This window comes from Capricornis sumatraensis, chromosome 15 (assembly GCF_032405125.1).
Source record: "Capricornis sumatraensis isolate serow.1 chromosome 15, serow.2, whole genome shotgun sequence".
Lineage (NCBI taxonomy): Eukaryota > Metazoa > Chordata > Mammalia > Artiodactyla > Bovidae > Capricornis > Capricornis sumatraensis.
The window spans coordinates 9,355,217-9,376,119 of NC_091083.1; positions in this window are offsets into that span (position 1 = coordinate 9,355,217).

Consider the following 20,903-nt stretch of genomic DNA (forward strand, 5'->3'; position numbering starts at 1 on the left):
CCTATCCTACTCAAAATGTTCCAGAAAATTGCAGAGGAAGGTAAACTTCCAAACTCATTCTATGAGGCCACCATCACCCTAATACCAAAACCTGACAAAGATGCCACAAAAAAAGAAAACTACAGGCCAATATCACTGATGAATATAGATGCAAAAATCCTCAACAAAATTCTAGCAATCAAAATCCAACAACACATTAAAAAGATCATACACCATGACCAAGTGGGCTTTATCCCAGGGATACAAGGATTCTTCAATATCCACAAATCAATCAATGTAATATATCACATTAAAAAACTGAAAAATAGAAACCATATGATTATCTCAATAGATGCAGAGAAAGCATTTGACAAGATTCAACATCCATTTAAGATTAAAAAAAAAAAAACCTTCAAAAAGCAGAAATAGAAGGAACATACTTTAACATAATAAAAGGTATATATGACAAACCCTCAGCAAATATTATCCTCAATGGTGAAAAATTGAAAGCATTTCCCCTAAAGTCAGGAACAAGACAAGGGTGCCTACTCTCACCACTGCTATTCAACATAGTTTTGGAAGTTTTGGCCACAGCAATCAGAGCAGAAAAAGAAATAAAAGGAATTCACATTGGAAAAGAAGAAGTAAAACACTCACTGTTTGCAGATGACATGATCCTATACATAGAAAACCCTAAAGACTCCACCAGAAAATTACTAGAGCTAATCAATGAATATAGTAAAGTTGCAGGATATAAAACCAACACACAGAAATCCCTTGCATTCCTATACACTAACAATGAAAAAACAGAAAGAGAAATTAAGGAAACAATTCCATTCACCATTGCAAGGAAAAGAGTAAAATACTTAGAAATATATCTACCTAAAGAAACAAAAGAGCTATATATAGAAAACTGTAAAACATTGGTGAAAGAAATCAAAGAGGGCATAAATAGATGGAGAAATATACCATGTTCATGTAACAGAAGAATCAATATAGTGAACATGAGTATACTACCCAAAGCAATCTATAGATTCAATGCAATCGCTATCAAGCTACCAATGGTATTTTTCACAGAGCTAGAACAAATAATTTCACAATTTGTATGGAAATGCAAAAAACCTTGGATAGCCAAAGCAGTCTTGAGAAAGAAGAATGGAACTGGAGGAATCAACCTGCCTGACTTCAGTTTCTACTACAAAGCCACAGTCATCAAGACAGTATGGTACTGGCACAATGACAGAAATATAGATCAATGGAACAAAATAGAAAGCCCAGAGATAAATCCATGCACCTACGGACACCTTATCTTTGACAAAGGAAGCAATAATATACAATGGGGAAAAGACAATCTCTTTAACAAGTGGTGCCGGGAAAACTGGTCAACCACTTGTAAAAGAATGAAACTAGAACAATTTCTAACACCATACACAAAAATAAACTCAAAATGGATTAAAGATCTAAATGTAAGACCAGAAACTATAAAACTCCTAGAGGAGAACATAGGCAAAACACTCTCCAACATAAACCCCAGCAGGATCCTCCATGACCCATCTCCCAGAATACTGAAAATAAAAGTAAAAAACAAATGGGACCTAATTAAAATTAAAAGCTTCTGCACAACAAAGGAAACTATAAGCAAGGTGAAAAGACAGCCTTCAGAATGGGAGAAAATAATAGCCAACGAAGCAACGGACAAAGAATTAATCTCAAAAATATACAAGCAACTCCTGCAGCTCAATTCCAGAAAAATAAATGACCCAATCAAAAAATGGACCAAAGAACTAAACAGACATTTCTCCAAAGAAGACATACAAATGGCCAACAAACACATGAAAAGATGCTCAACATCACTCATTATCAGAGAAATGCAAATCAAAACCACAATGAGGTACCATTTCATGCCAGTCAGGATGGCTGTGATCCAAAATTCTCCAATAAATGCTGGAGAGGGTGTGGAGAAAAGGGAACCATCTTATACTGTTGGTGGGAATGCAAACTAGTACAGCTACTATGGAGAACAGTGTGGAGATTCCTTAAAAAACTGGAAATAGAAATGCCATATGACCCAGCAATCCCACTGCTGGGCATACACACCAAGGAAACCAGAATTGAAAGAGACACATGTACTCCAATGTTTATCGCAGCACTGTTTATAATAGCCAGGACATGGAAGCAATCTAATGTCCATCAGCAGATGAATGGATAAGAAAGCTGTGGTACATATACACAATGGAGTATTACTCAGCCATCAAAAAGAATACATTTGAATCAGTTCTAAATGAGGTCGATGAAACTGGAGCCTATTATACAGAGTGAAGTAAGCCAGAAAGAAAAATACCAATACCGTATACAAATGCGTATATATGGAATTTAGAAAGTTGGTAATGATAACCCTCTATCCAAGACAGCAAAAGAGACACAGATGTATAGAACAGTCTTTTGGACTCTGTGGGAGAGGGTGAGGGCAGTATGCTCTGGGAGAATGGCATTAAAACACATAAATTATTATATATGAAACAAATCCCCAGTCCAGGCTCGATGCATAATACAGGATGCTCAGGGCTGGTGCACTGGGATGACCTAGCAGGATGGGATGGGGAGGAAAGTGGGAGGGGGGTTCAGGATGGGGAGCACATGCACACCCATGGCAGAGTCAAGTCAATGTGTGGCAATACCAATACAATATTGTAAAATAAAATAAATAAATAAATAAATATATTTTAATGTGCTTTTCATTTTTGGGGACTGGAATGAAAAGTAGAAAATCAAGAGATACCTGGAGTAACAGGCGAATTTGGCCTTGGAGTACAGCATTAAAGAAGACAAAAGCTAACAGAGTTTTACCAAGAGAAGGCATTCGTCTTAGCAAGAAACCTCTTCCAACAACACAAGACTCTACACATGGACGTCACCAGATAGTCAATACCAAAAGCAGGTTGCAGCCAAAGATGGAGACACTCTATACAGTCAGCAGAAACAAGACTGTTAGCTGACTGTGTGGGCTCAGATCATGAACTCTTTATTGCAAATTTCAGACTTAAGTTGAAAAAAGTATTGAAAACCCCTAGACCATTCAGGTATGACCTAAATCAAATCTCTTAGGTACACTGGAAGTGACAAATCCATTCAAGGGATTATATCTGATAGAGTGCCTGAAGATCTATGGACAGAGGTTCATGACATTGTACAGGAGGCAGTGATCAAGATCATCCCCAAGAAAAAGAAATGTAAAAAGTCAAAACAGCTGCCTGAGGAGGCCTCACAAATAACTGAGAATAGAAGAGAAGTCAAAGGCAAAGGAGAAAAGGAAAGATATACCTATTTGAATTCAGAGTTCCAAAGAATAGCAAGGAGGGATAAGAAAGCATTCTTCAGAGATGCATGCAAAGAAATAGAAGAAAACAATAGAATGGGAAAGACAGAGATCCCTTCAAGAAAATTAGCAATACCAAGGAAATATTTCATGCAAAGATGGCACAATAAATGACAGAAATTGTATGAACCTTACAGAAGCAGAAGATATTCAGAATAGGTGGCAAGAATACACAGAAAACTATACAAAAAGATTTTCATGACCCAGATAACCACGATGGTGTGATCACTCACCTAGACCCAAACATCCCGGAATGCAAAGTCAAATAGGCTTTAGGAAGCATTACTATGAACAAAGCTAGTGGAGGTGATGGAATTCCAGGGGAGCTATGTCAAATCCTAAATGATGATCCTGGGAACGTGCTGCTCTCAATATGCCAGCAAATTTGGAAAACTCAGTAGTGGCCACATGACTAGAAAAGGTCTTTTTTTATTCCAATCCCAAAGACAATGCCAAAGATTGTTCAGACTACTGCACAATCGCACTCATCTCACAGGCTAGCAAAAGTAATGCTCAAAATTCTCCAAGCGAGGCTTCAACAGTGAACTTCTGTTCAAAGTTCAAAGTTCTGTGAACTTCCATGTGTTCAAGCTGGGTTTTAAAAAGTCAGAGGAACTGGAGATCAAATTAGCAAAATCCACTGGATTATCAAAAAAGAAAGAGTTCCAGAATAACACGTACGTCTGCTTTATTGACTACACCAAAACCTTTGACTGTGTGGATCACAATAAACTGTGAAAAATTCTTTAAAAAAAAGGGGGGGGGGGTTGGGGAATACCAGACCACCTGACCTTCCTCCTGAGAAATATGTATGCGGGTCAAGAAGCAACAGTTAGAACTGGACATGGAACTAAAAGTTTATTGTTGAATCACGCAAAGATGCCGGGATTTTTGGCCCCCGGAGGAGAAGAATTCAATCTGGGGCCAGAGATGAGGCTTGATCACTCAGAGCTTTTGTGTAATAAAGTTTTATTAAAGTATAAAGGAGATAGAGAAAGCTTCTGACATAGGCATCAGAAGGGGGCAGAAAGAGTACCCCCCTGCTAGTCTTCAGCTGGGTGTTACATAGTCACTAGCAGTCTGTTAATGAAAGAAAGGAGTGTCTTAAAACTCAGAATGGCACCAGGACCCTTACCCATTAGATGCATTTTGGGATAATCTTGGCACCAAATGGTTCATCCTGGGCCATAAAGTGATTAACTTGAATCTTGAAGAAGGGCAGATCACCATACAAATAGTTTCATTTACATAGATTAGAGGAACAATATCTGAGTATAACATACTGGTTTGTCAAGTAGGTTCTGAACCAAGAGGTGAACTGACTTGAAGACAGAGTTTGGGGTAAATGCATAGTACGTTAGCATAGCTTAAGACAAACATTTCCATAAGAAAAAGGCATTGGTTATTTCTAGCTTTAAGAATAGCTAACTTCAGGTGAAACCAGATGTCATTATGGCAACACAGTATTTTAAGAGAAACCTCCTTTTAAATTTGCATAGAGAAGGAAAAAATATCGATAGTTTGTTTCCTCCTGCTGCTTAAGAGAGATAAAATGTCTGACACTTGCAGGCTATTTCCTCCATTTGGAGACCCCTGGCCTTCCTGCCTGTTACCCTCTCAGAACAACTGACTGGTTCCAAATAGGGAAGGGGGTACATCAAGTTTGTATATTGTCACCCTGCTTATTTAACTTATATGGGGAGTACATCATGAGAAATGCTGGGCTGGAAGAAACACTAGCTGGAATCAAGATTGCCTAGGGAAATATCAATAACCTCAGCTATGCAGATGACACCACCCTTATGGCAGAAAGTGAAGAGGAACTAAAAAGCCTCTTGATGAAAGTGAAAGAGGAACGTGGAAAAGTTGGCTTAAAGCTCAACATTAAAAAAAACTAAGGTCATGGCTTCTAGTCCCATCACTTCATGGCAAATAGATTGGGAAACAGTGACGGACTTAATTTTTTTTAAGCTCCAAAATCACTGCAGATGGTGACTGCATCCATGAAATTAAAAGATGTTTGCTCCTTGGAGGAAATCTGTGACCAACCTAGACAGCATTTTAAAAAACAGAGATATTACTTGGCCAACAAAGGTCCGTCTAGTCAAGGCTATGGTTTTTCCAGTGGTCATGTATGGATGTGAGAGTTGGACTATAAAGAAAGCTGAGCACCCAAGAACTGGAGCTTTTGAACTGTGGTGTTGAAGAAGACTCTTGAGAGTCCCTTGGACTGCAAGGATATCCACCCACTCAATCCTAAAGGAAATCAGTCCTGAATATTCATTGGAAGGACTGAGGCTGAAGCTGAAGCTTCAATACTTTGGCCACCTGATGCAAAGAGCTGACTCTTGTTAGAAAAGACTCTGATGCTGGGAAAGATTGAAGAGAGGAGGAGAAGGGATGACAGAGTATGAGATGATTGGATGGCATCACCAATTTGATGAACATGAATTTGAGTAAGCTCTGAGAGTTGGTGATGGACAGGGAAGCCTGGTGTGCTGCGGTCCACGGAATTGGAAAGAGTTGGACACAACTGAGTGACTCAGCTGACAGTCTGATCTCTTGGCTCTTCTACATGTCCCCTCTACCTTCTCTGATTTCTTTTCTATATTTCTCTGCATTGTTTAGAATGTTGTCTGACTTATTAAAGCCTATTTTCCTCAGCTCCCACTGTAAGCTGATAATTTATTGTTACCCCACAAAAGAGAGGTGTTCCCTTGTAGCTCATTTGGTAATAAGTCTGCCTGCAATGCAGGAGACCTGGGTTCTATCCCTGGGTTAAGAAGATCCCCTGGAGAAGGAAATGGCAATGCACTCTAACATTGTTGCTTGGAGAATCCCATGTTCAGAGGATCCTGGCAGTTTACAGTCCATGGGGTTGCAAGAGTTGGAGACTACTTATTGAGTAAATCACCACCACAAAAGAGAACTAGGCATGGCCTTCTTGACATAAGAGAAGCCATTTTTGGCCTTAACCATTTTGTGATCTAAGGCTGGGCACATGTTTGCCTTTGAACATATCTCAGTAATTAAGGGTCTTAAAGGGACAGTGTTATCAGGCAAGTGAAGTAACAATAGCAAAGGTAATTACCAGTTGTAAAGACTCCCAGTTCCCTTTCAGTGGTAAAGATTAGCATGAAGCACTCAACCACCAGATCAGCTTGAACCTCAGGGATGCTGATGTTGACCTTTTCTGACTCCCCTGACTTCAATCAATTAAAGCTTAGACCACCCACACTTCTTTATGTGTATGCATGTACCCTTAGCTTAAAATGTACCCCATGTACCCCAATTTTGCTATTCAGGGAGACACTGCTTTGTGAAACTTCCCCAGTGTTCTCCTTAATTGCTGCAAGAAATAAATCCTTCCTTCTCCTGATCTTTGACTTGGTTGTGTCTTTTATCTTGACACTCACGAGGAGGTGAGCCCAGCTTTTTGGTTTACAGCATCACCATGCTCTCTGCTTCAGTTGGTTTCCAAAACAATGAGATAGAATATAAAGAGTGAATGCCTAACTGAATGAATGGATGAATGAGTGAATGAATGACATGGGCTTGTGAAACGGTGTAGTTCCTTCCATATCAATAAACAAGGATGTCACAGCCATCAGGGATACCAGCCCTCCAGGTATTTCTGAGCCTAGGAAGAACAGTGCTTGCTCTCTGGCATCCATTGATCTGCTGCCCCTCCCCATGGTGGACAAGGAACTGAGAAGTGTATCAAATCTCAGATACACATAAAAGAAATGATTTCAGTGAGCCCAGTCTCTTGCATCTTCCCATACACAGAAAATCACTGAATTCCTAAACTTGAGATATCTTGTTTTCCTTAATTAACAACAATCTTTTGATGTTCAGACTACTTGCCCCTTTTTGCAAGCTTCTATATAACTTGACTCTTCCCCCACTTCCTCAGAACAGTTCTCTCAGGGTCATTTGAGATGCTGTCACTTGGGCCTGAAGTCCTAAAAATTCTCCAAATGAAATATAACTCTCAACTTCTAGGTTGTGACTACATTTTAAGTTGACAGGCTCCACTCTCTCTGCAGCCAACTCCCACCAAATAAAAATAATTAAGGAAATTCCGTTTACCCTCAGTGTGGTGGACTTCTCAGCTTAATTTATTTCCAGGCTTCTCAAAGAATGATGGGAACCAGGACTATGCCATTCATTAGGCTGGCAAATTTTCAGATTATTGGAATCCTGGGAAAAACATAATTCTCCTCCCTCCAGAGTCTCCCTGGAAACCCCTCCCCACCCCCAAACCCACCTGACTATGGGATAGAAGTTAATTCTAGACCAGTGTGACTCAATAGAAGACTAATGTGAGAAATCTGTGACCAACCTAGACAGCATTTTAAAATCCTGAAAGATGATGCTGTGAAAGTGCTACACTCAACATGCCAGCAAATTTGGAAAACTCAGCAGTGGCCACAGGACTGGAAAAGGTCAGTTTTCATTCCAATCCCAAAGAAAGGCAATGCCAAAGAATACTCAAACTTCTGCACAATTGCACTCATCTCACATGCTAACAAAGTAATGCTCAAAATTCTCCAAGCCAGGCTTCAGCAATACGTGAACCGTGAAATTCCTGATGTTCAAGCTGGTTTTAGAAAAGGCAGAAGAACCAGAGTTCAAATTGCCAACATCCGCTGGATCATGGAAAAAGCAAGAGTTCCAGAAAAACATCTATTTCTGCTTTATTGACTATGCAAAAGCCTTTGACTGTGTGGATCACAATAAACTGGAGAATTCTGAAAGGGATGGGAATACCAGACCACCTGACCTGCCTCTTTAGAAACCTGTATGCAGGTTAGGAAGCAACAGTTAGAACTGGACATGGAACAACAGACTGGTTCCAAATAGGAAAAGGAGTATGTCAAGGCTGTATATTGTCACCTTGCTTATTTAACTTCTATGCAGAGTACATCATGAGAAACGCTGGACTGGAAGAAACACAAGCTGGAATCACGATTGCCGGGAGAAATATCAATAACCTCAGATATGCAGATGACACCACCCTTATGGCAGAAAGTGAAGAGGAGCTAAAAAGCCTCTTGATGAAAGTGAAAGAGGAGAGTGCAAAAGTTGGCTTAAAGCTCAACATTCAGAAAATGAAGATCATGGCATCTGGTCCCATCACTTCATGGGAAATAAATGGGGAAACAGTGGAAACAGTGTCAGACTTTATTTTTTGGGGATCCCAAATCACTGCAGATGATGACTGCAGCCATGAAATTAGAAGACGCTTACTCCTTGGAAGAAAAGTTATGACCAGCCTAGATAGCATATTCAAAAGCAGAAACATTACTTTGCCGACTAATGTCCATCTAGTCAAGGCTATGGTTTTTTCTGTGGTCATGTATGGATGTGAGAGTTGAACTGTGAAGAAGGCTGAGCACCAAAGAATTGATGCTTTTGAACTGTGGTGTTTGAGAAGACTCTTGAGAATCCCTAGGACTTCAAGGAGATCCAACCAGTCCATTCTGATGGTGATCAGCCCTGGGATTTCTTTGGAAGGAATGATGCTAAAGCTGAAACTCCAGTACTTTGACTACCTCATGCAAAGTGTTGACTCATTGGAAAAGACTTTGATGATGGGAGGGATTGGGGGCAGAAAGAGAAGGAGCCGACAGAGGATGAGATGGCTGGATGGCATCATTGACTCGATGGACGTGAGTCTGAGTGAACTCCGGGAGTTGGTTATGGACTGGGAGGCCTGGTGTGCTGTGATTCATGGGGTTGCAAAGAGTCAGACACGACTGAGTGACATAACTGAACTGAACTTCACGTCTAAAGATGTTACAAAACTCAGCTTTTGCTGCTCTCTGCTTGAACACCAGTACTCAAGAGATAGATGCCAGTAGGAGCAGAGGAGCCTGAAGCCTGGGGAGAAGATAGACTCAAATTCAAAACCAACTCTGAAGATTCTGCTCAACCATGAAAAAATTTAAAGAGAGCATCGTTTGGGGGTGGGATCAGAGTCTTTGCTATTTTCCACTGTGTGCAGTCTGTGTTCTACTGTAAGTTCCCTACATATGAATCTTCAAGTTGCAAGTTTTGACCTTTCAAGGATATGAATGTGCACTTAGATGTCCAATCACACGAATTAGTTCAAGTGTCTGGAGTACACTGTTATGTGTATTCATTCTCTACAAGTGGTTGTGCTTTTGTGTACTTTACTATGTAGAGTACAGTAGAACAGTTTCTTTATTTCAAGCCCAGGATGTCCGAAAGCTGTACTGATGTAGCCGGTACTTCTAAGAAGTGCCAAGTGATAATGATGATCTTGATGAGCAACATGAGAAGCTTACTAGTCAAGACCTGGTGGAACTAGAAATCCAGAGAAAGGACAAAGAGAGACAAGAGGAAGAAGACGTAACTGAAGAACTGAAGAGATTCACAACACAGGAAGTGGCAAGGGGATTTTCTTTATTCGAGGAGGCACTATTAGTTTTTGAAGCATAAGGCCAAAACAGAGACCGGTACATGAAGTTTAGAGCAGCCATTAAGAAGGCAATCCAGTGCTACCATGTCATCTATGACAAGGAAAAAAAAAAAAAAAAGCTACTACCCAGACATCACTGGATCATTTTCTTAAGAGGATAGACAGAATTGAATCCAGAAAGGAACCAGAACCCTTGCCATCAACCTCAGGCTTGAGTGAAACTGCAGCTTCCCTTCAGCCTCCTATAGCTGACGATCCTTAGCCTTACCATCTCCCACCTTCTCTCACTCTTCCAGTCAGCAACACTTTCTTGCCTGTTCACTTGGTATCAGCCCCTGTATGACAGCTTTTCAAGGTACTATACTATAAGATTAAAAATATTTTCTTTATTTTTTGTTTGTTATATATTACTTGTGTGAAAAGTATTACAAGCCTATCAGAGTACAGTACTATATAGCTGATTGTGTGAGTTGAGTACCTATGCTAACTTTCTTGGACTTAAAGAACAAATTGGACTTAGGGATGCACTCTTCTAATAGAATTCCTTCGAATGTAGGGAACTTACTGCAATTGGTTGCTGGCATTCCAGGAATCTTGAGCCTCAGTTCCTGCAGAAGAAAAATATATCAATATTTTGCTCTGCATATTCATTGAGGAGGAACCAGTACCCTGCCTGAGGGCTGCACTATTATTTCTTGACTGCTCCTCCTTTTGTTTCTGTATCGCCTACATTCTCTGATTAGCAACTCTTTGAATCTGCCCTTTGGAACAGATTCAAGGTTTGGAACGTCAAGGAGGCTGAGTGAAGCATATTTCCTGCAAACAGGAAATGAAGGATTTGTACCTGGGAGGGACCCACAGGGTTCTGCTTCATTTCAAGGATGGCAAACTAAAAATATATATATTTTATTTTTTCCCATTAGCATGTTTCTGTTTTACAAGGATACATATATTTTAAAATTGGGCAGTGGGGTGCATTTCCTACTTAGGCAAATTGGTCAATTCGGTGTTAATACTTTAAGCATACAAATGCAGACTAGAAACAGAGAAACAGACTAGAAACAGCCCGTTTACCATAGAAACAGAGAAAAAGCCCATCTTCCACCAACTTAAAATAAAACAGTCTCTGTATAAATATGCACAACCATATGACACACGATTTCTGGGGCACAGCACTACATTTTATTTCCTCTAAAAATCTCGATACAGTCAACAGAGCACTGCTGGGAAGCATGGCTCCCTCCTTCCTGTGCTGGGCTCAGGCTGGTTGGCCAGTGTCTTATCCTTGGGTCAGTCCATCGTCTCACTTTTCTATTTGTTGAATGATGGTGGTAGAAATGTTAGGTAGGTAGAATAGGGAAAAGGAGTCCAAAATGGCGATGGCTAAAAAACAAGGAAGGTCAAAGGAAGGTCCGAGGTCCAGAGTGAAGACTTCAGGTAGGACAAGCAGCACTCCCGGCTAAGCCCAATTTGCACAGGGCAGGCCCAGGGGGAGGAGAAAATGTGCAAAAGGAGGAGCCAAAGTGCTTTCTCTCTCTCTCTCTCTCTCTCCCGCTTGCGTGCACTCTTTCTCTCTCTCTCCCTCTCTCTCTCTCCCTCCCCCATGTGCTCCTCCACTCTCTTCTCTTCAAGCCTTTGGGTTTGCATATCCTCACACTTTGAGGATGGATTCTCCTGCTATCTTCTAAATAAAATAGAGCTGTAACACCGATTTGCCTAAGAGCTATAACACAGTTTGTCCAAGACCTGAGAGCTGTGATACGCTGAGGGCTTTAATGTCTGTCGTTCCAAATCTTTGTTGTGACGAGACAAAGAACCGAGGAGCATATACTCACGTGACAGAAAAGAGCAAAGTGCAAAGACATTTTTAATATTCGTCATTTACTTACTTTCTATATCTTAGAAACAAACACTGACAGATTAATATTGATTTTGTTGATTTTGTCCAAAGCTTTTCCAGGAAAAATAAGCATTAGATAGGATGTGATATTATGATTTGTAATAAGAAATATATATTAATATCTGGGACTTCCGTGGTGGTCTAGTGGTTAAGATTCTGTGCTTCCAATGCAGGCAGGCAGGTTGGGTCCCGTTAGGAAACTAAGACTCCACATGTGGCATGGCCAATAAATAACTTAAAAAAAATAAAATTATATATACACACACACACATATATATATCATTATATATTGAGAATTTGAGTTGAATATATATATAATATACATATATTTATATTTGTGTATACATAATGTGTTGTGTATATATAATGTGTATATATATACACACATACACACATATACATACATATATACACACATATATGTATATGTATATATATATATGTGTGTATATATATATATATATATATATATATGAGCTATTAAAATCCTTACAACTTCCTAAGTGATGACAGTGATAAGATGTTTTTTGTTATATTAGTGAAGGTGACTTTTGAACCAGATTTAAGGATGGGGATTGGAGTGGAGTCAACCAAGTAACTATAGGGTTGAAACTTTCCATTTTATTCCTGGATCTCCAGAGAAGGTGGAGAGGCTGGAAGTTGAATCAGTATCCAATGACCAATTAGTTCACCAATCATGCTTGGTGTAATAAAGGGCCCATTAAAAACCCCACAAAAGGGAGATTTGGAGAGCTTTCAGGTTGGAGGCCAGAACACCTCCAAGTGCCACTATAATGGGTCCTAAATTCCGGATCAGAAGCTCCTTTGTTTGGGACTTCACTTTGTGTATCTCTTCATCTGGCTGTTGAACATACCTTTTAATATCCTTTGTAATAAACCAATAATCTAGTGAGCAAACAGGTTTCCTAAGTTCTGTGAGTCTTTCCAGCAAAGTAATTGCATTTAAGGAGAGGGTGGTGGGACCCTCTGATTTTCAGTTGGTTGGTCAGTACCACAGATAACAACCTGATTTGTGATTGGAATCTGAAGTTGCAGGGTGTTGGGGACAGTCTTGGACTGAGTCTTTAGCCTATGGAATCTGATGCCATCTGCAGGTAGTGTCAGAATTAAGTTGAATTGTAGAATACCCAGCTAGTGCCTAAGAATTTCCTGGTCGTTTAGAGAACCACCCCTGCTCCAGCTCTCCCCAATACACACACATGGACATTGGAATTGGTATCATATTCCTTATGAACAACTTGCAAAAATTACTAAGAAATAACAGTGTTCTCCATATTGTCATATAGCAGGGGAGAGAAAGTTAAGTCTCATGTAATTGTCAGAGAAAGAGGGGAATCCTAAGTCTGTGTTGGGGCTGTTACCTTTGAAGATGGCACAGTGGTAAAGAATCCACCTGCCAATGCAGTAGACTCAGGAGATGAGGGTTTGATCCCTGGGTCGGGAAGATCCATGGAAAAGGAAATGGCAACCCACTCCAGTATTCTTGCCTGGGAAATACCATGGACAGAGGAGCCTGGCAGGCTCTAGTCCATGGGATCACAAAGAGTCAGACACAACTAAGCAACTAAATACACACACACGCACATACACACAAATACACACACCTCAAAAAGAAAGAAAGAAAGAAACTACTCTCAATTTTACAAATAGCTGGTACACATGCTTGGTTATGTTAAATAAAAAGCAAATCAGGACTTAGTAAGAGGAGACCTTTTTCTAAAGGATTATTGCCAGAGGGAGAACGACCATTGTAACAGGAAAAATGTTCTGTCCATAGATCTGCAAGCAGCTCAAGGGTTAAGCGAAAAGGTCTTTTCTTTTACAAGCACACTTAGTTTTACTGCACTTTTCTTTATTGGGCTTCACAGATAGAACATTTTTTTACAAATTGAAAGTTTGTAGCAAGTCTATCTGCAACATTTTTCCAAGAGCATTTTTTTTAAATTAAGGGCTACACAATGTTTGTTTTGTTTTGTTTTTTTTTGTTTTAAGACATGTGCTATTGCACACTTAATAGACTACAGTATAGTGTGAACATAGCTTTTATATGCCATGGGAAACCAGTGCATATAAAGCATGTGACTCTGTTTATGGCGATATCTCCTGTATTTAGGTGGTCTAGAACTATCTCTGAGGTTTGCCAGTGTAGAGATCAGTGAACACAGCTCCATAGAATCTGGAGTGAGGGGGGTGAGGTGTAGAGGAGTATGGTAGGATAAGAAAATCTATCATGCTTGTGGGCATCATTCCATCATTAACCATTAACTGTTCCCATCTGGAGGGGGTTTCAGTACCTGCAAAATAGCTCAAAGATATTGTTGTGTGTATCCACGGATGGGGAAATAAGACCTTGTCCCAAGGCTGCTCTTGACTGTTTCTCCATGATCTCGCTTCCCTTCCCTTTCTTAATTAACCACCATTTGAATCTGCCCCTTGGATCTCAGGGAAGGTCATGGAGGCTGAATGAAGGCTGTTTCTTGTAATCAAAGAAATGGAGGACACAGAAAGACCTTGTGCCTAGGAGCCCCACAGGGCCCTGTTCAGAATCCTCTTCATTCTTTTCTCCAGCCCTGACATGGTGGAATCTATACAGACTGAACAAATGAAGGAAAGCAGAAATGCTTCTTGGAAGATATATCCATTTAAGAATCTTAGTGTATCAATGATAACCCATCAGGGACTTTTTTCTTCTCTGTCTACCATTGCAAGTCAGAAGTATCACATTCCCCCTGAGATCTCCTGGAAGAGAAAAAGTTAAAATTTTACATAACTTCCTGCTCTTTCTGCCTCTGTAACTCAGCTTGTTCCTTGCAAAGTCTAGATCATGTAGGTCACATAGTCTCAGAAAGTGGGGACTTAACAATACTAGGAACTGGAGATTATCTCACTTACCTTTGTCCTGCTCTTTGCAATTGCCCAGCCCCTGCAAATCTGCTTAATCATGCCTGTCCACGTAAAGGTCAGACATCTGCCTCCCCATCTTGACCACTGCTCCTGTGCACGCGAAACCCCTTAGTTTAAACCAGCCTATTAGCAGCTAGTGTTGCCCACTAGAGAAGGTCTATAAAAACTCAGTAACCCCTTTGTTTGGGGCTCAGAGCTTGGAGTGTTAACTACTCTGGGCCCACTGGTGTAATAAGCCTGAGTTCTCCAACTCTCTGCGTGTGGAGCTTGGTTTCTTGATTACTGGTTTCTGCAACAATCCTGGAGGCCCAGTGAAATTCCAACCATGCCGGGCCCTTGAGCCGCCAGTGGCTTGGCAGGGCTGGAGTGAAGGAACCCCGAGATGAGTGGGGAGGCGCGCCACCTGACAGTATTCCAGGTTCTCTTTCTGTCCGGTGTTCTGACTCTCCAGATGGCCAAGCCCCTCTCGGACCCATTGGAGGGATGGACCAACTCACTAGGAATGGCCACAGGATCAGGTAAGGCCCCGGGTCCAGTCCCCAGTCGGGTCCTGCCCCAACAGACAGAAGACGAATCTGATCACCTCCTTGGAGCTCCCAGGAAGGGAGCAACAGTTAAGGAAACCTGGGGACTTGGGAAAAGGGAAGCACTGTGATAGCCTCTGAATGATTGTGAGTGTGTGATTGCTGATTGAACAAGGTGAGAGAAATTTTTTTTTGGAAGCTGCAAAACCAATTCATTTTTGCTTTGCAATTAAAAACAACTAGCTTGTTAAAAGGCCTGCCTAGGGAAAAGCTTGAAGTTAACCCTTTCCATGTCCTTGGAATACACAGCCGACTTTGCCCAAGACCTCAGCCTTGGGCAAATTAGAAATTCAAGCAAAGCAAAGCAAAAAAAAAAAAAAAAAAAAGGGTCAAAGAGATATTCTAAATCTCAAACAGAAAACTATAAGATCTTTGTCTGTCTGTATTTATGTAGGTCCTTTTTTTTTAATATAATATTTTTAAAGATACAAATGAGTTCTAATTTAATTAGCTTAAAAAAGTAAGCACTTACAAATCAAATATTCTAAATACAAAAATAAATAAATAAATAACCTAAATGAATTTCAGATTCATGTGAACTGGGAAATATTAAATATCTAGTATTAATATTTATTTGCTAATCTAATATAGACATGTCTATGAGTCACTAACATTAAACAAATGATTTTTAAATTATCACTGGTATTTATGTTCATCTAGCTATAAAATGCTAATATAAAGCCTAGTTCTTAGTTTCTTAAGGAACGTAGGGTGTATGTTTTTAATAAAGAAGATATAAGGAATGAGATTACATTTTATGAAAGAAAAAGAAAGTAGGTCTGACTTACAGGTGGCTGTTATAGAGAGTGATTAAAAGGTTTGTGGAAAGCAGACCCCGAATAAAGTTTTGTAAGTGGTTAAGCATGAATAGGTTTAAAATGTATTTAATTAAGTTTACCCATATGAGTTTGAAATAAATACAAAAACTGGTGCAAAACTTATATCTGGCCTTTCACCCAGTTAAGAGGACACACTTTCTTCAGATGTTGAACTGCTTTTAATAATATATTTAAGTTTCTTTACCTCTTAATTGATCTGTTCTATACTTACCTTTCAGAAAAGGCAATGGCACCCCACTTTAGTACTCTTGCCTGGAAAATCCCATGGACAGAGGAGCCTGGTGGGCTGCAGTCCATGGAGTCGCTAACAATCGGACACGACTGAGTGACTTCACTTTCACTTTTCACTTTCATGCATTGGAGAAGGAAATGGCAACCCACTCCAGTGTTCTTGCCTGGAGAATCCCAGGGACTGGGGAGCCTGGTGGGCCTCTGTCTGTGGGGTTGCACAGAGTCAGACATGACTGAAGCGACTTAGCAGTAGCAGATACTTACCTTTGAAATCTTTTGTTAACTTTGACTAAGTGAATAACTATTATTTCACAGTGACTTACATGATCCTACCTGACTGAGTGTTACAAACCCTTTTGATATTTATTGACAAAACTTCCTAAATAACTTGACTTCTAGCTAACTTTGAGATGCTCAGAGGGCCCTGAGACATCCCAAAGAGCTATTAAGCTACCTGGTTTCATTGGACACATTAAGTTACATGGGAAGTACTGTTAAAGGGGTGATAAATCTTTTCAGGTCATACTGTATGGTTGATATTACTAATGTAGATATTCTAAAATTGTGTAAAATTCATATAGATCTTATATGCCCTGATAAAATATGGTCAATTATAATTCTAGTTATCATATTAAAGTGTTATGACCAGATTTCTTTGTCAATTGCAAGAGAATCAGATTTTAAACATGGCTTCTATCATTTTACTCTCATGCCTTTAGAAAAATACTGCTAGTTCTTGAAGGTTTATGGAAAAGACTTTCTAAGATTAAGCAGATAAACAAATTTTGTTATTAACAGTAAGCTGGTACCAGACTGGAATTTGGTCTTCACTCTGTCTAGAGAACAAAGTTTACTTAAAATGCAGCTTTTGATAACAGATTATTAATTTCTTTGCCTTTAGATGATTTATATTTGTTTTTAAAATCTTTTTGTTACTGGGGTAAAGTAAATAAACATTTTTTAAGATTATGGTACATGTAGACAAAGCTCATTCTGTTTCTACAAAAAATAACCCCTAATGGTAAGACTTTTGCTATCCCAATGTCCTTAAAACGTGGCAATAGTCTGTTCCTAAATCAAGAAATTAAAAATAGATAAATAACAGCCAAAAATCAAAGATCCAGGGCTATGGAAAATCTAAGACAGCCACTTGGCTCTTCCCAACTCCCTGACAGACCCATTTTTATTTGATGGATTAAAGCCTTCCCTGGCTACAGCATTAATACCCTCACAATGAGTTCTCCAAAAAGAAAAAAAATAAAAAGTTTCACTGAATAGTAAGTGCTAGTTTTGTTAATTAAGGTCTGTGCTTACTAGGACTCACTTCTGAGATAGTTCCTTGTTATGCTATATTGCTAACAGTTTTAATTAAGTTATTAAAAGGACACTCTAAGATTATTTCTAAAGCTTATCTCAGTAGCCAGTCTTTGGATAAAGGTCAGATGCTTCATGATGTACAACCAAGAGATTAACACTTGGCTATAATCATTTAACTAAGTTAGATGACCTGTGGCATGCTGGGCTATACCCAGTGAAAGTTCTTGACTTAAATTCTTGCTTGTGACCTTGCTAATAACTGCTAACTATATTATTTTCTATGTAGCTTGTTTCAGACGATTATTTATTATGTTACAAAATGTGTGACAGAGCCTGTGATAAAATGTTGATATGCATTTCCATATGAGATCAATAATTGTAATAATGTAACTCTAGATATGGGATGAAGCAACAAGAGGAAATATTTTCCTGGACCAAGAGACTAGTAAGACAGGTGTGGTCCAGAGCTGTTTGCTAATTACAAGGCCTGGTCTAGTGACAACACACTGAGTGGCCTGTCAATGGAATCTTTGTTAGACCTGGGAATGAGCCTTCCCAGCACCATGGGATACAGAGACCTTGAAATGCCCCCAAAACATGGTCAAATATGTGGTTATAAAGGGGCCCTGCTGACTGAAATTTGGCCATTGCCAGCTGCCTCTACAAAGATTAAATTATAACCACTACAAGATTCTGGTCTTCAACACCCCCTTGAACAGAGTTCTGGGAGGAGACAAAAAATAAGGCACTCTGTGCTCTGCGGAAGAAAAAAAAAAAAGCAAAACAAACAAACAAATAAACAAAAAACAGTCCTTCAAATAGCTAGATGTTTTCAGGTAAATATTTTTATGATTCTAAGTTCTTTTTTTTTTACATTTATTTATTTTTATTATTTTATTAATTATTATTATTATTTTTTACTTTACAATACTGTATTGCTTTTGCCATACATTGACATTGGCTCATGACATTAGTGTTTCTCTAGGTATGAGAAGATGCAAGAACTTGAAATCATCAGGATTGGGAACTCATGATTCCAAGTTCTTGCATCTTCTCATACCTAGAGAAACACTAATGTCACGAGTCAATGTCTGGACCTGGTTCTCCGGGCTAACCCCTTCAGCAAACTTCCTACATTTATTAGTCTTAGTCTTTGGGCTATGTATCTTTAACTTTCCTGTTAAGTTTGTTTCTCCAAGTAGTAGTACAACAAGTATATCCCCCAGCCAACACCCAGACTGCTAGAAGAAGCTGCCTTATCATTCTGTGCACTCTCATGAAGTGAAGTGAAGTGAAGTGAATTCACTCAGTCGTGTCCGACTCTTTGCGACCCCATGGACTGTAGCCCACCAGGCTCCTCCCTCCATGGGATTCTCAAGGCAAGAGTACTGGAGTGGTTGCCATTTCCTTCTCCAGGGGATCTTCCCGACCCAGGGATCGAACCCAGGTCTCCTGCATTCCAGGCAGACGCTTTAACCTCTGAGCCACCAGGAAAGCCCATGCATCCCAGGTCCTCAGGCTACTCTCCCTTTGAGATCTTATATGGGTGACCACCCCCAGTGATCAAAAAGCTCAAGGGAGACCACCAAAAACTAGCTGACCTGGAGATATCCCGATACCTCCAGGCCCTGGAAAACTCTTCTGCCATATTGCCTGAGAAACCTTGGAAGGGACACCCATTCCACTGGGCAATTGGATTCATCCCCATCAGCTAGGAGATGAGGTATCAGTCAAAGATTAGAAAAAAGAGCCACTTCAGCCAGTTTGGACAGACCCTCACACGGTCATCCTGGCAACCTCTACTGCTGTTAAAGTTACAGGTGTCATCCCTTGGATCCACCACATCAGAGTCAAGAAAGCAGGGACTTCCTGTGATGAGGACACCTGGAAAGCAGTTCAAGAATATAAGGTATAGTTCAGGCCGAGGCAGAAAGAGGAAAGACGACCTCAACAGAAGTAGATTACCTTTATTCAGGCAAGGAGGGGCGACAGTCGGCCTAACGACCAGGCTGAGCACTGAGAGGGATCAAGAAGGCTCCATATTTATAGGGAGGTTTGTGGAAGCAATAAAGGAAACATTAATCAGGCGGGATGTTTTGGGTATTCTTTAGTTGAGATGGCATTTGTAATTGGGCAGGTGTAACAAGTCTTCTGTGCAAGCGTAGGGGGTGGAAGGTTTCTGGACAGGGGATGATAAGTCCCAGATAGATGCAACTGGCCTGGAGCATCAGGGCGGGACCTAAAGTTCTGTTTTGTTTTCTCCGAAGTTAGATGATTCACAAGGGCCTTTGAGACTGTTGTTTTCTTTTCTAGGCCCAAAAGACTCCTTCATTCCAGACCCTGAAATCATAAAAAAATGGGGAAAAGGGCGCTGTATCTCTTTGGCAACTTTCTGCTGGATAGGGGTGACAATTTGGGGTCTGGAATGGAGGTCCTAGGGCCCAGGGTCTCCATTTTCTGAGCTTGGAGTGAGGCTCTCAAGAAGAAGAATGGTCCTGACCTGATCTCAATAGAGGGCCCAAATCTGTTCTTGGAGAAACCTTTGAAAGAGATTGAAGAGACAGAGTCCAAAAAAGAGGAATAGAATGATAAGTACCAGTGGTCCCAGGAAAAGGAGCAACCAAGGGAGGACCTGTTGGAACAGGTTTCGGGGACTGTAATGGTTTTGTAACTCTTTTCTGAGGCATTCAATTCTCTCTAAGTTCTTTGACTCTGCCCTGAACTATGTCCATTTCATTAACAAAATAGCAGCAGTCCTCTCCTAGGAAAAAAGTAGGTCCCTCCCTTTTCTGCGGTGAGAAGGTCCAGGGCTTACCTATTTTGTAGGGCCACAGAAGCTAATGGAGAAGGAAATGGCAACCCACTCTAGTATTCTTGCCTGGAAAATCCCATCGACGGAGCCCTGGCAGGCTACAGTCCATGGGGTTGCAAAGAGTCGGACACGACTGAGCAACTTCACAACTTCACAACAAGAAGCTAATGAGTTAATTTGTCTTTGGATTGAAACGAAGAACTCCATTACCTGCTCCATGTCTTCATTAAATTCTTGGGACAACTTGTAGTAGAAATGGGCAGAGGTCGAGATGTCTCCAATCCCGGTGTCTAGGGCTGTTGCTATGCCAGTCCCAATCAGGAGGGGGGCTATGACAGCTCGTCTTTTCCTGTGGGGAAGTTCCCCTTGGGGGTAGACTATTTGTTCTACTTCTTTTTCTTTGAGGAATGTTAGGCCCGGGGTCAGGAAGACCAAGATGTAAGTTCGGGGGGTCCAAGGGGAGACATGAATATGTATAGGTCCCACAGAGAA